This window comes from Anguilla rostrata, chromosome 9 (genome assembly GCF_018555375.3).
Source record: "Anguilla rostrata isolate EN2019 chromosome 9, ASM1855537v3, whole genome shotgun sequence".
Taxonomy (NCBI): domain Eukaryota; kingdom Metazoa; phylum Chordata; class Actinopteri; order Anguilliformes; family Anguillidae; genus Anguilla; species Anguilla rostrata.
The window spans coordinates 3,966,783-3,984,002 of record NC_057941.1 but is presented as its reverse complement, the minus strand read 5'-3'; positions in this window follow the sequence as shown (position 1 = coordinate 3,984,002).

Here is a 17,220-nt window from a genome sequence, read left to right as displayed (position 1 = left end):
CACTGTTCTTGTTTAGTAGTCTGCCACAATCGCTCACTCGTGATAAACCGTAGTGTACAGCAAGGCATTTTACTCTACAGTGTACGGACCCTGTTCTACTGCACCGGGCAAATTCCATCTTAATGAGTTTGTTAAATGTATTTATTTATTAATTTGTTTATTTATTTTTATTTCTCGCAATGACTGAATGTTCCCTGTAATCTTCCCTACAGAGCGGAAGGAACGTAAGACTAATTGGATAGGTCAGTACATATTTTTTGTGCGCCCTCCCGAGCGCGGATGAATATTTAATGCGGACGTGAAATACGCGGCGGAGCCCCCCTGCCTCTGTCGCCGTCATCAATCAGCCATGCCACGGCCTCCTGGAGGGAAAAAGGGGCGGTGGGGGGTGGGGTGGGGAGCAGGCCCAGGCCCGCCGCTGTGGGAATGCCGACCCGGCGGACCTTGGTGGAAATTACTAGAAAGGGCGTGCGGTATAAGCCCCCACCCCCCCCCCCCCCCCTCCAAGACCTTGCCGGGGGGCACCCCAATCCCCCTCTATGACTCAGTGAGCTGCCCTCGCTGTGGACCGGCAGGGTCAAGCTGGAAGGGGGAGTCAACGGAATATCGTTTTGGATATGTGGCAACCCCCCTGACCCCCCTTCCCCTGTCACCCGCACGCACACACACACACATACACACACACACACACACACACACACCCATTCCCCCTTCTCTCAAGTTATTGCTAGGAAATGTTTGGGGCCAGAGCTGGCTCTATGAATTTCGGTGGCCATCAACAAGAAGTAACCGGGGGCAACCAATCACGGGCCGGGGGGTGGTGTGGGATGTGGCAGAAGCAGTCTTGGACCGGTGGCAGAGAGGGGGGGTTTGTTGGTTATTGCAGACTGGGGAATTGGCACAAAAAACCATTGCATCGAAAAAGCTATTTCACCCTCTGAATACCACACAATTAAAATGGCTTTCAACAAATAATAATAAAAAAAAGACAGTTAAAACCTGAAATGTGTGTGGCCCATTCGTGGTTGTGGCCCTAAACAACTGTATAGACCGTTTATGCCAGCAGCCGGCTCTCTGTAACCATGAACGACTTTCCGCATTGTTATGACAGGGCTCAGCGGTGAAACACAAAGAAGGGAGACCACACAGATGATTCAGCAGAAATCAAGACGTTTGATAATAAACTCAAATGCCGATAATGCGTAACCACAGCGACGAGGTGTGTAATCTCAGTGTGCAATGCATAGTGTTGAATGGAGTCCGTAATAGAGAGTGCTGAATGTGGTTTAGGTTCAGGGTCAGGTTAGGCAGGCTTAGTAAGGTTGTTAGTGTGGTTAGTGTTAGGAGTTAAGTTAGGAGGTGGGTATGGGTTTAGGTTTAGGTCAGGTTTAGTAGTGTAGGGTGTAGGTGGTTAGAGAGGTTTAGGTGGGGTTAGGGTTAGGGTTAGGTTGTAGGGTTAGTTTCAGGTCAGGTTTAGGTGGGGTTAGGGGGTTAGGTTGGTTAGGGGGTTAGGGTTATGGTTAGGGGTTAGGTTTAGGGTGTGGGTTAGGGTTAGTTTTAGAGTCAGGTTTAGGGTGTGGGTTAGGGGTTAGGGTTAGGCTATGTGTCCAAGTGTAGAGCACGGTGGAGGAGGAGCCTTTAGCTTCAGGTCTGACCACAAACGAGGCAGGTGCATTGCGGCGTGTCTCGGTGATCTTCTGAGACATTTTACTGGTACACTGTGCCCCCCCCCCCCCCCTTGCCCGTTTGGGGTTTGACCTTTTCACCATACGCAGTTTGTTTACGGTTAATTTTGGAAATTGCCCGTGGTGACGTGAGCGATGTGGACACAGGCGAGCGACAAACTCAGACGACCACAAATGAGCAGGGGACCAAGCCCCCCCCCCGCAGCCCAAACCAGACAGTGCGTGATTCTAATTTCACAAAGTCTTGTCTAGATTCCTGACCTCCTTATGAAAAAGGCCTTCTCACTTTTCTACTGGTGCCCGTTGCTGAGATTCTGTGCATGAAATGTCTGGCTGAGATTGCCTGTAGGTTTTTATCACAGACATCTTCCTGGTTAGGTAGCCATTGGGACTGATTATGTAGGTATGAGCTTGCATTCTGAAAACGGTATTTAAGAGACACTTCTGCTTGTACCAAAAAATATCAACCCTGAAAAAATATTGGCTTAAAGAAAAAACAAAGTAAACCAGCAAGCCATTGTGATAGTAATCTTTACCAAATACAGCTTGATTCAATTGTGTTCGGTTACACAACACATCTTTATCAAAAAGTCATTCTTTGCAAAGCTGGTCTTCCAATTTAGCATTGCAGCACAGTTCCCAGAAGCACTGTCTCCTAGACATCACAGACAAAAAACGCTGCAATGAACTATGGGAGCTGGAGGCAAGGGAAACACAAAAGCTGCTGCTCACAGTAACTTCCAAAATAAAGTTTAAAAGATTGAAACACTGTATCTATGTGTGAATATCCCAACTTGGCAAAACTAGTGCCAACACGTACACGGACGATTGGTTTCAAAGTTGTACAAATGATGAAGAGCCAACAAGAGGCTGAACATCATTCAGGGTAAATGTGCAAAAACTTTCAAAGACAAGCAGAGTTCTTCATCCTCAAATCATCTTTATGTGGGATGAGCAATCGTATAGATGAGCAAAATGAGCAAAAAAGTATGGATTTTAGGAGCACAGTCTTTTCCAGCAGGACATTACATATCCTATGTTTTGGGTATTTGGGTAACTGTCTGGCGATTTGTTTTGGGGTGAATTTTTGAGATTAAATGGTTATAACATTTTGTATGAAGACAAATGGACTTGGAACTGATCAAGTAAAAAATGTCTGTTCTTTTTATTACGGGTGAGCTAAATACTTGTTCATCCGTAGTATAATGAAGTCTACAGTTTTTTCACATCAATTGTTAAATAATGTTTTTCAGTCTGTCCATCATTGAGATGCCTGGATTGGATGGGACTAAGTCAAAATAAAAGTTTAACATGAGTAATATGCAGAATGCCAGCTATAAACAAGATTCCTTGTGGTCACATTCTTGACATGATAAACTATACAGAATAATCAGAGTCAGAGTAGAGATACTGTATTGTCGAAATATCAGCTTACTTCCAAAAATTCTGGGAAGTGGATCAAAACTAGACAAAGCCCTGGCCCAACCAATGAAATACCAGTGTGGTGATAACCCCATTTGCAGTGGTACATTATTTAATCCCGATTTTGCAAGAATACTGAAATTATGAACCCCCGCACTGCAACATATATTAACTTTTGATTTGAATCCTATGGAGGAAATTGAGCTGATCAAATATTTATGGTGACCTGATTAACAATCATGGCAGAGTGTTAACAGTGTGGTGTTTGATGTTGAGTTTAACGTTGCATTGCACTCATCCTAATTGATGCACGCATCCCCGCCCCCGAACGCATCCCCCCACCCCTCCCCATTCCTCCTGTGTCCCGTCCCACTAAGGCGCATTCTGCTTAAATGGGACCAATTACCCGACCCATGATTCAATTTGGAAAATGGTAACTGTCTCAGTGGCGCGTAATAGATTTAGCCGGGAACTTTTAATGTATTTTCTGGAGAGGGTTCAAATCCGGATTGGATTGTTTTCTCTTTTTTTTTTTTTTAGTTTTTTGTTTTTGTTGGCAACGCCGGGGGGGTGGGGAGGGTCAACGCACCAGGGAAAGGGATCCATGAGATAATGGTCCTCCTGATCCCCCTCTGCCCACCCCCTCAACCCCCACCCCCGAAACCCAGCCCTACCCGTCCCAGCATCCCTGAGGTAATGAAATAAAAGATGTAAAAGAATAATGATACATTTTAAATGTGTTGATGGCTTTGTTCTCCGTTCAAATGAAATATGGTGGTTTATGAGAGTGATCTTGACATTACATTGCTTTTCAGATGAGGAAGTGCTAATGCAGATTATGTTCCTCTATTATGAATTGTTTTTGTTTTGTTTTTGTGTTTGTTTGTTTTGTTTTGTTGGGGGGAGGGGCTGTTGGTGGGTGGTTCACACAAGATGAATAATTGTGTTGTTTTATTTCGTTTCACATGAGCTACCCTGTGGTGATGAAAAAGTAAAAATAATAATAATAATAATAATGCAGAAGTACAGCCGTTCATTTTACATAATGCTAAAATGTGCCTCTTGGGGAATGCTATGAATTATGCAAAGTGAAGTGAATATACAAACGAAGGCTTCTCCATGCAATTGATAATGCTGAGTGATGCCTGCCTCACAGTAAACATGGCAACCGGTCCTGTGTCAATGCTTCACTTTGAAACACGCCCACACAAAATGCATCACTGCATCAGCTCGCAAGTATCAACTCAACAACGGGGTTGCCAGACTGGGGGATTTACACCTAAATGTAGTTAATAATTTTTTTTTTTTTTTTAATTCAAAGGGGAAGTTTTGCTGTAAAAATGCATGGGAGTCGATGCCTGTTAGAGGGGTTATACGAGGAGATATGGGTGACAAATTTGGGGTTCATTTGTCAAATTTCGAGTCAATTAAAGGTGTGTGGTCTTGTGGATTTTATTGGGGGGCAGGGGGAAATTCACGGGGACTCAGATCATCTTTAGCTGAAGCAGGGCAAGCAGCTCAGCACTGCAGCCTGTTTGTCAGTCAGAGCGTTGGGGGGGGGGGGGGCAGAGACAAGGGTCCATGTGTCATCTTATTGATTGTCAAAGCTCACCAAAGCGTGTCGCCCTTTCCCTAGCCGCCTCTCTCTCTCTCTCTCTCTCTCTCTCTCTCTCTCCTCTCTCTCTCTCTCGGAGTTAGACCACTCCTTACAGCCGCCAAAAAAAAAAAAAAAAAAAAAAAGAAAAATGATAAAAAAAGAAAAACGCCACAAGAACGTTCCGGAATCCTCCTCACCGCCGCAGCCGTGGCAACGGCGGCGGCAGTGGCAGGACACCGGTTTGGGTAAACTTCACTGTCAGAGGTGGAAGGAAAAAAAAAACGAAACAATAACAAACAGACGAAAGAAGACCGAGGCAGTCCTGCTGGGTGAGGAAACGCGAGTCTCGATATCTCTGTTCAGCAGCCTCCTGAGCGAAGCTCTGCAAGGTCTCCCTCTGCTGGACCGACTGCAGTGGAGTGAGCTGATGAATTATGGGAAGCATGCTGCACCCATCTGTGCTGTATGTGCGTGTGTGTGTGTGTGTGTGTGTGTGTGTGTGTGTGTGTGGCTGTGCGTGTTTGTGTGGGTGTGTGTGTGTTTGAGTGTGTGGCTCTGTGTGTGTGTGTGTGTGTGTGTGTGTGTGTGTAGTTTGAATAGCACATTGAGACTACGGCATGCAAAAAAATAAATAAAAAACCCCAAGACATCCAGGCCTCTAATGCAATATGAATGGCCAGTTAGAGCCTGACTCTCCACCTCAGACAGAACAGCACCTGCAGGAAAAGAGGAAGCTGCAGACCTGTGGTCTGAGGAAAGAGGAAGCTGCATACCTGGGGTCTGAGGTAAAGAGGAAGCTGCAGACCTGGGGTCTGAGGTAAAGAGGAAGCTGCAGACCTGGGGTCTGAGGAAAGAGGAAGCTGCAGACCTGGGGTCTGAGGTAAAGAGGAAGCTGCAGACCTGGGGTCTGGGGTAAAGAGGAAGCTGCAGACCTGAGGTCTGAGGTAAAGAGGAAGCTGCAGACCTGGGGTCTGAGGTAAAGAGGAAGCTGCAGACCTGGGGTCTGAGGTATAGAGGAAGCTGCAGACCTGGGGTCTGGGGTAAAGAGGAAGCTGCAGACCTGTGGTCTGAGGTAAAGAGGAAGCTGCAGACCTGGGGTCTGAGGTAGAGAGGAAGCTGCAGACCTGGGGTCTGAGGTAGAGAGGAAGCTGCAGACCTGGGGTCTGAGGTAGAGAGGAAGCTGCAGACCTGGGGTCTGGGGTAAAGAGGAAGCTGCAGACCTGGGGTCTGAGGTAGAGAGGAAGCTGCAGACCTGGGGTCTGGGGTAAAGAGGAAGCTGCAGACCTGGGGTCTGAGGTAAAGAGGAAGCTGCAGACCTGGGGTCTGAGGTAAAGAGGAAGCTGCAGACCTGGGGTCTGAGGTAAAGAGGAAGCTGCAGACCTGGGGTCTGAGGTAAAGAGGAAGCTGCAGACCTGGGGTCTGAGGTAAAGAGGAAGCTGCAGACCTGGGGTCTGAGGTAAAGAGGAAGCTGCAGACCTGGGGTCTGAGGTAAAGAGGAAGCTGCAGACCTGGGGTCTGAGGAAAGAGGAAGCTGCAGACCTGGGGTCTGAGGTAAAGAGGAAGCTGCAGACCTGGGGTCTGAGGAGAGAGGAAGCTGCAGACCTGAGGTCTGAGGTAAAGAGAAGCTGCAGACCTGAGGTCTGAGGAGAGGAAGCTGCAGACCTGAGGTCTGAGGTAAAGAGAGCTGCAGACCTGAGGTCTGAGGTAAAGAGAAAGCTGCAGACCTGAGGTCTGAGGTAAAGAGGAAGCTGCAGACCTGGGGTCTGAGGTAAAGAGGAAGCTGCAGACCTGGGGTCTGAGGTAAAGAGGAAGCTGCAGAGGTGGGGTCTGAGGAGAGAGGCTGTTTTTTGTTGTTTTTCAGAGGTCGCCTGTGATGGGCGTTTGACGGGCGCCTGTTGGCTGTAATCGGTGCGAGCAGAAGCGGGACGGCCGCGGCGCTCAAAGTCGGCCATCTGTATGCGCGTCGCGTCGGCAGGGGCAAGCACGGAGCCAGAGGACGCCCGAAACCAAAACCGCGTTCAATTTTCTCTCTCTCTCTCTCTGTCTCTCTGTCTCTCTCGCGATAAAGACTCGCGGATTCCGATACCGCCCCTCTCAGTCGTGGTGTGGTTGGCGATGGCGAGGGCGGGAGCGCCCCCTCCCGACCCCCCCCCCCCCCGCCCCCCCCCCCACCAGGTCCCCCGCAGGTCAGACGAAACAAAAAAGCCCCTCGGAGTCTCGACGGGGGGGGGGGGGGGAATAACCGCCAAAGTGGATGCGCGCGTTCCTCGGAGTCTGGCTGGACGGTGGGGGAGGTGCCGCGGGGGGGGGGTACAGTGGAGCATGATGCGAGGCGTTTAATTCACCATCCGCGCCATGACCTTGAGAAAATCAAAGGACCCCCCCCCCCCTCACAATGCGTGCACGTCACACACCATTAGGGTCCTCAGATAATGGGTGGGGGGTTGGGGTTGGTGGGGGGTGAAGCAGTGTTCAAATAATGTAGCAGCACACCGCGTAGAAAGAAAATGCATTCTATTCCCAGAGTCCTCGGACACAAAGCCAGCACGCCACACTGAGCCTGGGCCACAGTCCATGAATAAGACTGCTTTAAACTCGGCTTCTCAATATTTCATCATTTTATACTCGAAAAAAAAAACATGCTCTGAACCACCAGTTGTGATTTATTTCAAGTTGTTTTATATTAAACAGCTATTGCAAGTTGTTTGTTTTAAACAGCATTGATCTATAAAACAGGGTTGTTGTTTTTGATCTCATTGAATTAAACTGCAAAAAGAAAATGCATTTCTTGGATATAAACTAAATTTATGAAGCACAGAAAGACTAAAAGGCACAGTGTGCTGTATTATATAAAAACTAATCATGCGAGACAGAAAGGCAGATGTGGGACATGAACATGAAGTATTAAGATGTTCTTTTCTTCTGTAAAATGGTGGTGAACATCTGTTTTGGATCGACTGTACAGGGCACTTCAATCTCCATGATTTGAACCACTCATGCCATGCAAGTCTTATAATGGGTTTGGATTCATGGCTGAGCAAGTGCCAGATATGCAGCAGGCCATCTGACTCAGCACTGAATCAACACTTACAGTAGACCTAGACAAAGATCAAGAGATAAGATGGGCACTAAAGAGTATTCACTAAATAAACTAGTAATTAAACGATTTGAAAACGGACTCGATTCTGAGAAGGGTGTTTCTCTGGGGCTATTTGGAACAGGAGTGGGCAATCTGGTCCTGGAGCCCCAGAGATGGTCCAGTTTTTTTCTTTCTTCATCCCAAACCCATAACTGCATAACTGGATATTAATTTTGCTTGATCGGGTTTGATGAATGCAGGTGACCCTGCCGCTGGAGGCACGCTCAGCGTTTCATCATTCAGAATATCCAGCCTCAGGCTTTCAATCGTCCGCCAAACTCCCGCGATAAAAGCTCAGGTGGGACAAAAACCAGAGACGCCACCGTCAGCGTCATGTCTCTGTTTCTGTCGACAATCGGTTCAACTCAACATAAACCAAGCCCATGTGGGGTGGGGTGGAGCTGGTCCTGTAACCCAAAGGTAGGACACGGCCGTTGTACCCCTGAGCAAGGTACTTAACTTGCCTTGCTTCAGTATATATCCAGCTGAATGATTGGATGCAATGTAAATACTATGTAAAAAAAATGCTATGCAAAAAGTTGTGTAAGTCACTCTGGATAAGAACGTCTGTTAAATCCCTATAATGTAATGTAATGGGTCACTGATATATATATATATATATATATATATATATTTATTTTTGCATGAGTGCCCAGGTTGATAAGCAGTGAAGTTAATATGTGTGTTGCTTCAGAGCTCTGTGTTAGACTCTCGGTGCTGTTAAAAGCCCAAAGCTGCCCCTCGTTTCCTTTGTGTGGCCCTTGTTAGCGGTGCTGATATTTATGCAGACCGCACTCGGACTTCCACACAAAGCCGGCTGAAGGCCCGGAGAGGGAGAATTGAGTCTTTCTCTCTGAAAACTTGTGCGCGGTAGCACAGGATCGTGCACCGAGCTGACATCCCTCATATCTCATAATTACTGACATCTTTTCCCCAGCACGCACTGTCTGAATATTTTATGGCGGCATCTTCGGCGCATGGGGTCTGTCCTTGACTGTTTTTGTGGCCGAGTTCAGAAGGGGGGGGGGGGGTAGGGGGGTTTATAACTGTATCAATTGGCCGTGTGAATCAAGGCACTCACAACGGGCGTAAATCTGTCGCCCTGCAAGGAGAGGCACTGCGGCCAAACAGTTACAAAAAAAAAAACAAAAAAACAAAAAAAACAACTCTGTCGAAATATTGTTCACAGTAGAAGTCCAACCAAAAAACAAACACTTTCTGCTGCCTTCTGCCACAAACAGCTCATTCCTTTTTCCATTTTTAAATAAATAATAAACACGACGGGTAAATGGATGGCTTTACATGATTTGTTTTTTTCTTTGTTTTGGCACAACATAAAACTGGACTTTGTTAAGATTCCTGTGTAGGTAGGTGTGAAAACATTTTTTTGGAAGCGCGTACAGTATTTGTTCTTTGAGAAGAGCGATGATTATAAATGTCACCCCGCAGAAAAGAGCTCTTTGGCGTGTTTGTGGTGTACGGATGAGTGGCGCTAGGCCCACAGCTCAGCCTGTGATTCATGCTGGAGGGGGCTCAGAGGGAAAGCGTTGCTTAACGAGCTTCGCTAACGTATTAGTCTAGCGTATTAGCTCAGCGAACTAGCCTAGCGTACTACCTTAGCAGAGCAGCCTAGCATACTAGCCTAGCGTATTGGCCTAGTGGACTAGCCTAGCGTACTAGCCTACTGTATTAGCCTATCAGACTAGCCTTACGTACTAGCCTAGCGTACTAGCTTAGCGGACTAGCCTAGCATACTAGCTCAGCGGACTAGCCTAGCGTGCTAGCTTGCGGGCTAGCCTAGCGTACTAGCCCAGCGTCACAACTGGACAGATGTGTGGTGCAGGTGATTGTCTCCTCTAATGAACGCTCGCAGCCAGGCAGGTCAAAGCCCGTTATCCTGAGGGAGCGCTGTGTTTACCAGACCTGGGAATCTTAGTGACAGCAGCCCCTTTGCGCACCATCCCCCCCCCGAACACAAACATCTGCGGCAGGGGAGAGGAGAAGGCTCAGGACGGAAGCGTCGGCCAAATGACTGTAATGTAATGTTACGTGGCGTAATGTGTGCCACTGCGGGTGAAAGAACTGGCCATTGTAATGCAAGGTTGAATCCTCAAGGATTTAGGCCTCGGGGTGAGTCACCTGGATTACCTCAGTGGAACTGCTTCTGGGCTGGTGTCACAACAGTAGAATTTCAAAGCTGGCTTTCATAGCTTACACACATAAGATGTGAGAGATTGTGTAAAAAAAGACAATTAGTCTTCACCTTGATTTGAGGTAGTTTTGTCAAAAAGCTTCTATTTACCCACACTGTTACTGTCTGAAATGGTTCCATCATTCCCTGTTTTTCAGAGAAACACATGAGCACGTAATCTTTGCAAAACTCATTATCGGTAAGTATGTGATGTATTATATTAAAGCTATTGTGTCTTGTTTAAAAAAAAAAAAGTACTGGGGATTGCTGTTCGGAAAACCCTAACTACAGGCCTGCTGACAAAACATAAACACAGTCAAAATGAAGGACGACGATGCCCAGAGTTACACGTGCGTCGAGAGAAATGAAAATGGAATACAACGCAAAGAAAAGACAGGGAGTTAAAATTGTATTACATAATGCATGTTACGTAAGTGTGGTGTGCAAAAAAAAAAAAAAACATGTAGGTGTTGCTTCATTTATGAAATTTCTTTTCAGAGCCACAGAATGACTTGGCGAGGGACGGAAAAGAGAGAGGGAGAGAGAGAGAGAGGGAACAGGAAGGAAGACAATGATGTTATGAAAGAGGACGAGTCCAGCAGCAGCACCAAGGTGACTGATTTCCGCTCTCCTTATTAAATCACGTGAGCGGCGTCGAAGCGCGGCCTCCGCGGCGAAACGCGTCGCGTCCCTCCCCCGGGTACAGACGCCTCTGACACGAGCAGGAAGCTCAGACGGGACGGGCGGACGGTGTGGTGCCAGGGTCTGTGCCCGTCTTTTTCCTCAGGCATCCCGTCTTCCCCCCTGACAGCCGACGCGACCGGAGATCTCCCCCTGCTCTGTCCTGCTTCTGTCAGAATATTCACAGAAGGAGAATTACATAAATCTGGCATCGCGGTGAGAGAGCCATTTCTTCTTTTTTTTTTAATCGTCGCGGAAACATGAAACTGAATGGGGGGTGATACGGGGGGTGGGGGGGTGGGGGTGTTCGGTTACGCAGAATTTTAGCGCACGGGAACATGCATGCTCACACTATATGCACACATGGAAACGCACACACGCAACTTTAGGAATTTCAGTGGCGAGTGCACAACATTGCCGCTCATTGATGTGTACTCTACGCAGCTAAAGGCAGCCCAAATGAATGCCATCTCATTGTGGAGGAGCAGCACGAGTACATCTCTTTTTTTGTGACCCCTGTTCCACTTGCGTTTCACTTGCACGAGAAACACAAGTCACTTATTAACCCATTAAATCTTGGACGGTGTTCTAGAACTCCACTGCTTTCAGTTATCAGTAGGAACTGTTACATCATCTTTAGAATGTTCAGCTAAGAACATTCTGACCACATATTTGCGATTTCACGCCTTAAAGGGATAAGGCAGATACAGATGAGGCGTTCGAGTGGACGATCGATACGGCCCGGTCATGTCACCCGCGTGAAAACTCCGTGTGACAACCAGGAGCCACCACTCCAGGCTTTTAATGAGCAGTGCCAGGACGTGCGTTTGGCTGATGACATCATTAACGCTTCATAGCTTAGTCTCGCGCTCCCGGGGAAGGGCAACGTTCGCCGTTAGCTACTCTTAGCCTCATTAGCGGATCTTGAGTTGCTCTGAAGTTTAGCAGGTAATGGAAAACCCATTTAGCAGAAACCTGTCACAGTGGATTCAAGGGCCCGGGCAATTCACATTATCTCTAATGCGTCCCGTTGCAAGAGCTCTTCCTTATATTCTGCTCTCCTGGCTTTGATACATAATTCACGCTGAGCAATGTCTCTGCTTTCTGCGCTCTCTTTCGCTCTCGCAAACCATAAAGTCCCAAGGACATTTGCAATTACAGTCCAAACACATTCAAGTGAGGTTTTCATGGTCAGAGATGTCTTTGCTTCTCTGCGGACCGCCTCCACTGCCATTGCTGTTGGATTCTCCAAGAGTTCTTCTTCCATTAGTGAGATGTTCGGTGTCACCTTCTGGGGGGGGGGTACTATGTCAGAAATCAGAAATGCACAAGAACTGCTCACTTCGAAAAAAGAAAAAAAAAAAACACAAAAAAACTGAATAAAGAGTCCTAAATCCACATGAAAACCTGGAGGGGATTTTGTTTTCTGGGATTTTTTTGTTGTTGTTGCTGTTGCTCATCAGTGATGCCATTGAACGTGCATTGGTTCTCTGAGTTTTGAGTTTCTAACACTCAAGTTAATGTTTTAGGTAAAACAGTGGGATATTCTGGAAGATTAAAAAAAACTGGAAAGCCTAGCAGTGAGCTGGCCAATCAGAATGCTGTCACATGATCATAGAGCTGAATAATTGGAGCATCTCACTGTAAAATATTGATGCAATGCTATATGATGTGAAACATTATGTAAGGTCATTGTGGCAATCATGTTTAAGTATATTTGATCCCATTTGTCAACACTGAAAGTATTTTTACAAGTATTTACACATAAGCCTTACACCTCACCCATAGGTATAAACCTTTATCAGATGCCATCAATTATTTCTATTGAGTTGGCACTCTTACGCTCATAAAAAATGTAATAGCTAAGTATTAACTAACTCTCATACTTAAGAAGTTTGATCATTTTGACCAAAATTTGAACATACTTTAAAATCTTGTGAGCTAGCAATACTGTCTAGCAGGTTTAGAAGCGATGTAACCACTTCAAAAAGCATACTTTTAAAAATTTCAGTTTTAAATTGAGTACACATTGAGTAATTAGGAAATAATTATTTATGACATGTATGGTAAATTTTGGTACAGTATATGATCTCAATTCTGAAATTGGGAGCTTAAAATATGATAAGATAATCCTATTCAAGAAATAATTTGTAATAGCCGATTGCATGGCCAAAGCAGGTCATAGTCTATTCTTACAGTATATCTACAAGTAATGATGAGGGTAACTAAACATATATGCAGCTAGTCAGCATGTTAACATTAGCAGGCTAGCGAGGTGGATAGAAAAATAAATCTTACCCCAAAATAACCTCTATATGTTTCAGAATAACCTGGCAGGTGCACCATCCCTCATCATAATTGCTGTTACCTGTGTTCCGTACTTTTCCCAATTATCAAAAAATAAATAAAAAATCCTACTGTCGACATTTTTTGGGGAACAGTCTATACGTTATATGGCGAGCCTGGTCTTTCAGCTCATTCTCAGTCCTTGATAGATCATTTCTGAGGTGTACTGTCCTATTTAATCAGTGGGGACCGCACACTGTCGGGAAGATAACGAGGACACAAGGACGCCTGTCAGCGAGCGAGGACGGTGTATTCCGCATTTTTATTTTTATTTCATTGATTTTTAAAATAAGTCTGTGGAAGCCAAGTGATGATCTTGCCCCCGCCACCCCCCACCCCACCCACCCCCCAAAAAAAGGCAACTGCAGTCCAGTAATATAACAGAAATTGGGTGGCATTGCTGTCCTGCTGTTCCGATGTACTTTTCCGACATGGGGACAGGTGTGGTGATGTCATGGCTGTGTAATACACGGACAGGGAGATAACGGTTAAGATGGCAGCCGGCAATTTATTCCCCCCTCTGGGGATTCTTAAAAAAATAAAATAAATAAAAAATGAAACTGCAAAAAACTGTAGAAAACAGACAAAATCCCAAGCCGGGGCTTACTTAAGCCTTCAAAAAGTAGACTTTTTGGAATGTCAGTTTAAAAAAATAATAAAATTCTAAGTCAGTGTTCTAGAACTACATTGCTTTCAGTTACCAGTGGTGATTGTGACATCAGCATTGGAATGTCCTGTAATCACAGAACTTTGTAATCGCATCTTTGGCATCTAACAACTTATACACAGTAGGAGCAAAACAGGTGGTATTCTGTTCACTAAATCAGTGAGGACAAGTCTCAAACATTGAATTGAGGATGTGTGTGTGTGTGTGTGTGGAACGGGAGCCATGCCACACAGTCTCAGCGCGAACCCTGGATCCTGTCAAAGCTCCCGCAGTAAGTTCTGCCTTTCATCAGCGGGGCTGGCGAAGACAGGCCGCCGTCTCCGGAGATAATTACCGCTTGGGCCTCGTTTGCGGGCGTCTGTGGGCGAGGCTGTCAGGGTCCGAGGTCTCGGAAGGCCCGCGGGGGATTTTCGGGGAGGTAAAAAAAAAGGCACTTCCGGCAGCGCAGGGAGCGGGGGAAGAGGGGGGTAGGGGGGCGCATGACGGCCCTCTCTGCTTCCGTCTAATTCCTCCCTGCGTGACAGGCTTCGGCAGCGCAGCGCGGATGAAAAGCAGAGCCTGTCAGGACGGCGAGGGAGCGAGCGGGAATAAAAACTCTCCCGCGCCACGCTCGCCGTTTCCTCTCATCTCCGCGGCTAACGTTCACAATGTAAGTATACGCTTTTTTTTTTGGAAAACTTGGATCCAACAGCCCCGAGCCCCCACCCCCTCCGCTCCCCTCCCCTCACCCACCAGGTTTACGATTGCACATTTGTGTGCAGTTGCATTAAGGAAGACCATTACAGCCGACGGCGGAAGAGCGAAACTCCTCCATTTTAGCCGCACGCCATTGCCTACTTTACACATAACAGGCCGGAGCATTGCTGTTATTACCACAAATCCAAACTTAAAAAAACTAGTTTCGGCGCCGACCGCACAAGTGCGGTTTCTGCGTAATTGCGCTGAGTGACACATCGTGGGCTAAAGGCAATAAGCCGTCTTCATGCGGACTGTATTTTCCTGTTTCCCGCAGATGTGAAGAATAGTTTTTTTTTTTTGAGCGATATCGATTATGTGTTGCTCCTCGTTGCGTCTGTGTGGGGAACGGCCCAGCGGGCAGCTTCGGCTTAAACATTCTGAACTGAAGACGACTTCTAAAAAGAAATATTTTTCTGAGGAGAAGCTGGGCTTTTCATCCTGACTTAAGGAATTGAAAAGACGCTCTTAGTGTTCATGCCAAGGTGACCTTGACCCGAGAACGTGTGCCAAACGGATGCAAGCACCCTCAAATTAAAGCTGACAGGCTGCACTTTGTCCTCACGTGCATTTTTATTTCAAATCTAGTCTGCTGGAGTGGAGAGAAAAAACAACTAGAAATTGCCGTATGCAGCTGTTAATTTTTACTTCTTTCCTGGAAGAATGAGAACAGGACAGTCTGTCCTCCTTTTGTACATTTATTTTACATTTTTTTTTGGGCATGCAGAAACCCAGAGATGGACTACAGCTGAGAAGGTGCAATGGCAGGTGGCCAACCCATACCCTGCCCATACCCTGCAAGATTCACAAACATCTCAAGAATTGGCTGCCCTACAGACTCTACCACGATGGTTTTCATGAAACTTAAACAAATTAATTCTGTATCGCACTGACACATTTAATGTCAGTTATTCAAAAATAACTGCTGAGACAAGTTCTGAAAAGGCAGTTTCAAAAAGCGGCCTTTTAATTTTTTTATAATCACTCTCTGGCACCCATTTGCTGAAGAGAAGACTAGAAGGAAGGAGCTGGCTAGCCTGTTCTGGATGCTCGCGGAGCCAGTGTCGTTGTGTTCTTTTGTCATTTTGGGACAAGGTGAAGGGAGAATCATCCTGAATAATAACCAGCCTATTTTACATTTTTTTCCCTGTTGCAGTTGTTGCCACCATGTCGTTACTTGTTTATTTTAATAGACCACACAGGCAAGCGGAGCCTCTTCAACAAAGCATTATCGCAGGAATGCACGTCATGGGATTTAGCATCAAACAGAGGCATTCTCATCTTCAAATATTGCGCACAGTGCACTGAAGAACTGTTTTATAGCCTCGCACCCGTTCGCAGACACCATCGTCTCTGCTCCTTGCTGCAGACTTCCACCAAATCACCATCATTTAACACAATAAATTACCATGTGTGAACTGCATTGTAATTAGATTGTTTCAGTCCTGTATTTCTGAATTACAGCCTCTTACTGAATATGGGACCAGACACCGTTTGATCTGAAAATGATATAACCAAAGCCCTGCGTGTATTTATAGACGTCGTGCCTCCCAGAACCGTTGGCACTCTCAGTTAATATGAGTAAAAAATAATGGATAAAAATACTTTTTTATTGTTTATCAAACTTTATTATTGTCTCTGTTCATCATGGTGTATGAGCACCAAGGAAAACAATTGGAAATGTAAAACAACAAAATGCATTTATTTTTTTTATTGCACACATTTTTAAATATGTATGTTATGTCACAGAGTGTGGCAAAAAACACACACACACACACACACACACACACACACACACCTCCACAAAATGAAACAGAATTGAATCTGGTGCTAGCTATGCCAGTGGAGGGCAACAAGGGCTGTATCAGTTTCTGGTTTTCATTCCAAATTATTTCATGCAAACTCTCATGCCAAAGACTGTTCTTGTTTCCCTGTATGAAACGGTTTACAGTGATCTAATCTACGAGTTAACCAATGTTGGTGTGTATAGGCAATGAGCTCATTGCACACTCACTGGCCCTCCAGGACTTGAACTGGCCACCCCCGTGCTAGGCTGTCACATGTATAACTCAGAAATATAGGCATTTCTCTCTCTCTCTCTCTCTCTCTCACTAATATCTTTGACTTCTACATCAATTTTCTTGTATTCATCTTTATTATTATTATTATTATTATTATTATTATTATTATTATTAGCAGCAGCAGCAGCAGTAGCAGCAGCAGCTTTTTGGAGAGAACAGCGTAACCTGCAGGAATGACTCACTGGCTCCACGCTTGGATTACAGACAGAGGACAGAACGGCGGCCAGCTCATCCGCTAATTCCGCTGCTTGGCGAAGGAGAGAAGAGACGTTCGTTCCCCAGCACGCTGTCAAACGTAGGAGGCGCACCCGTCTCCGCCAGCCTGTGTCCGCTGATAACTTCTCGGTTATTTGGCAATGGTCTCCGTGGTTACATATTGTTCCCATCCTCTGCACCTTTATTATTAAATATTTCCCGTGGCAATCACAGTCATCCGGTTAAGTTCAGGCAACACATAGCAAATTCAGTGACGTGACCCGGTCGTGCTGCTGTAAGGAAGGCTGAGAAGATGGCATCACGTGGCAACAGGCAACAGGCCGGTTTTGCGCAGGACCGAGGATCATTGGTTCGATTCCGCATCAGTGACATTCTCTCTGTGGTTCCTCACAATGGCCCCATTCAGAAAGGTGCCATTCAATATTATACAATCTTATCCTGACCAACCGGATGAAATGGC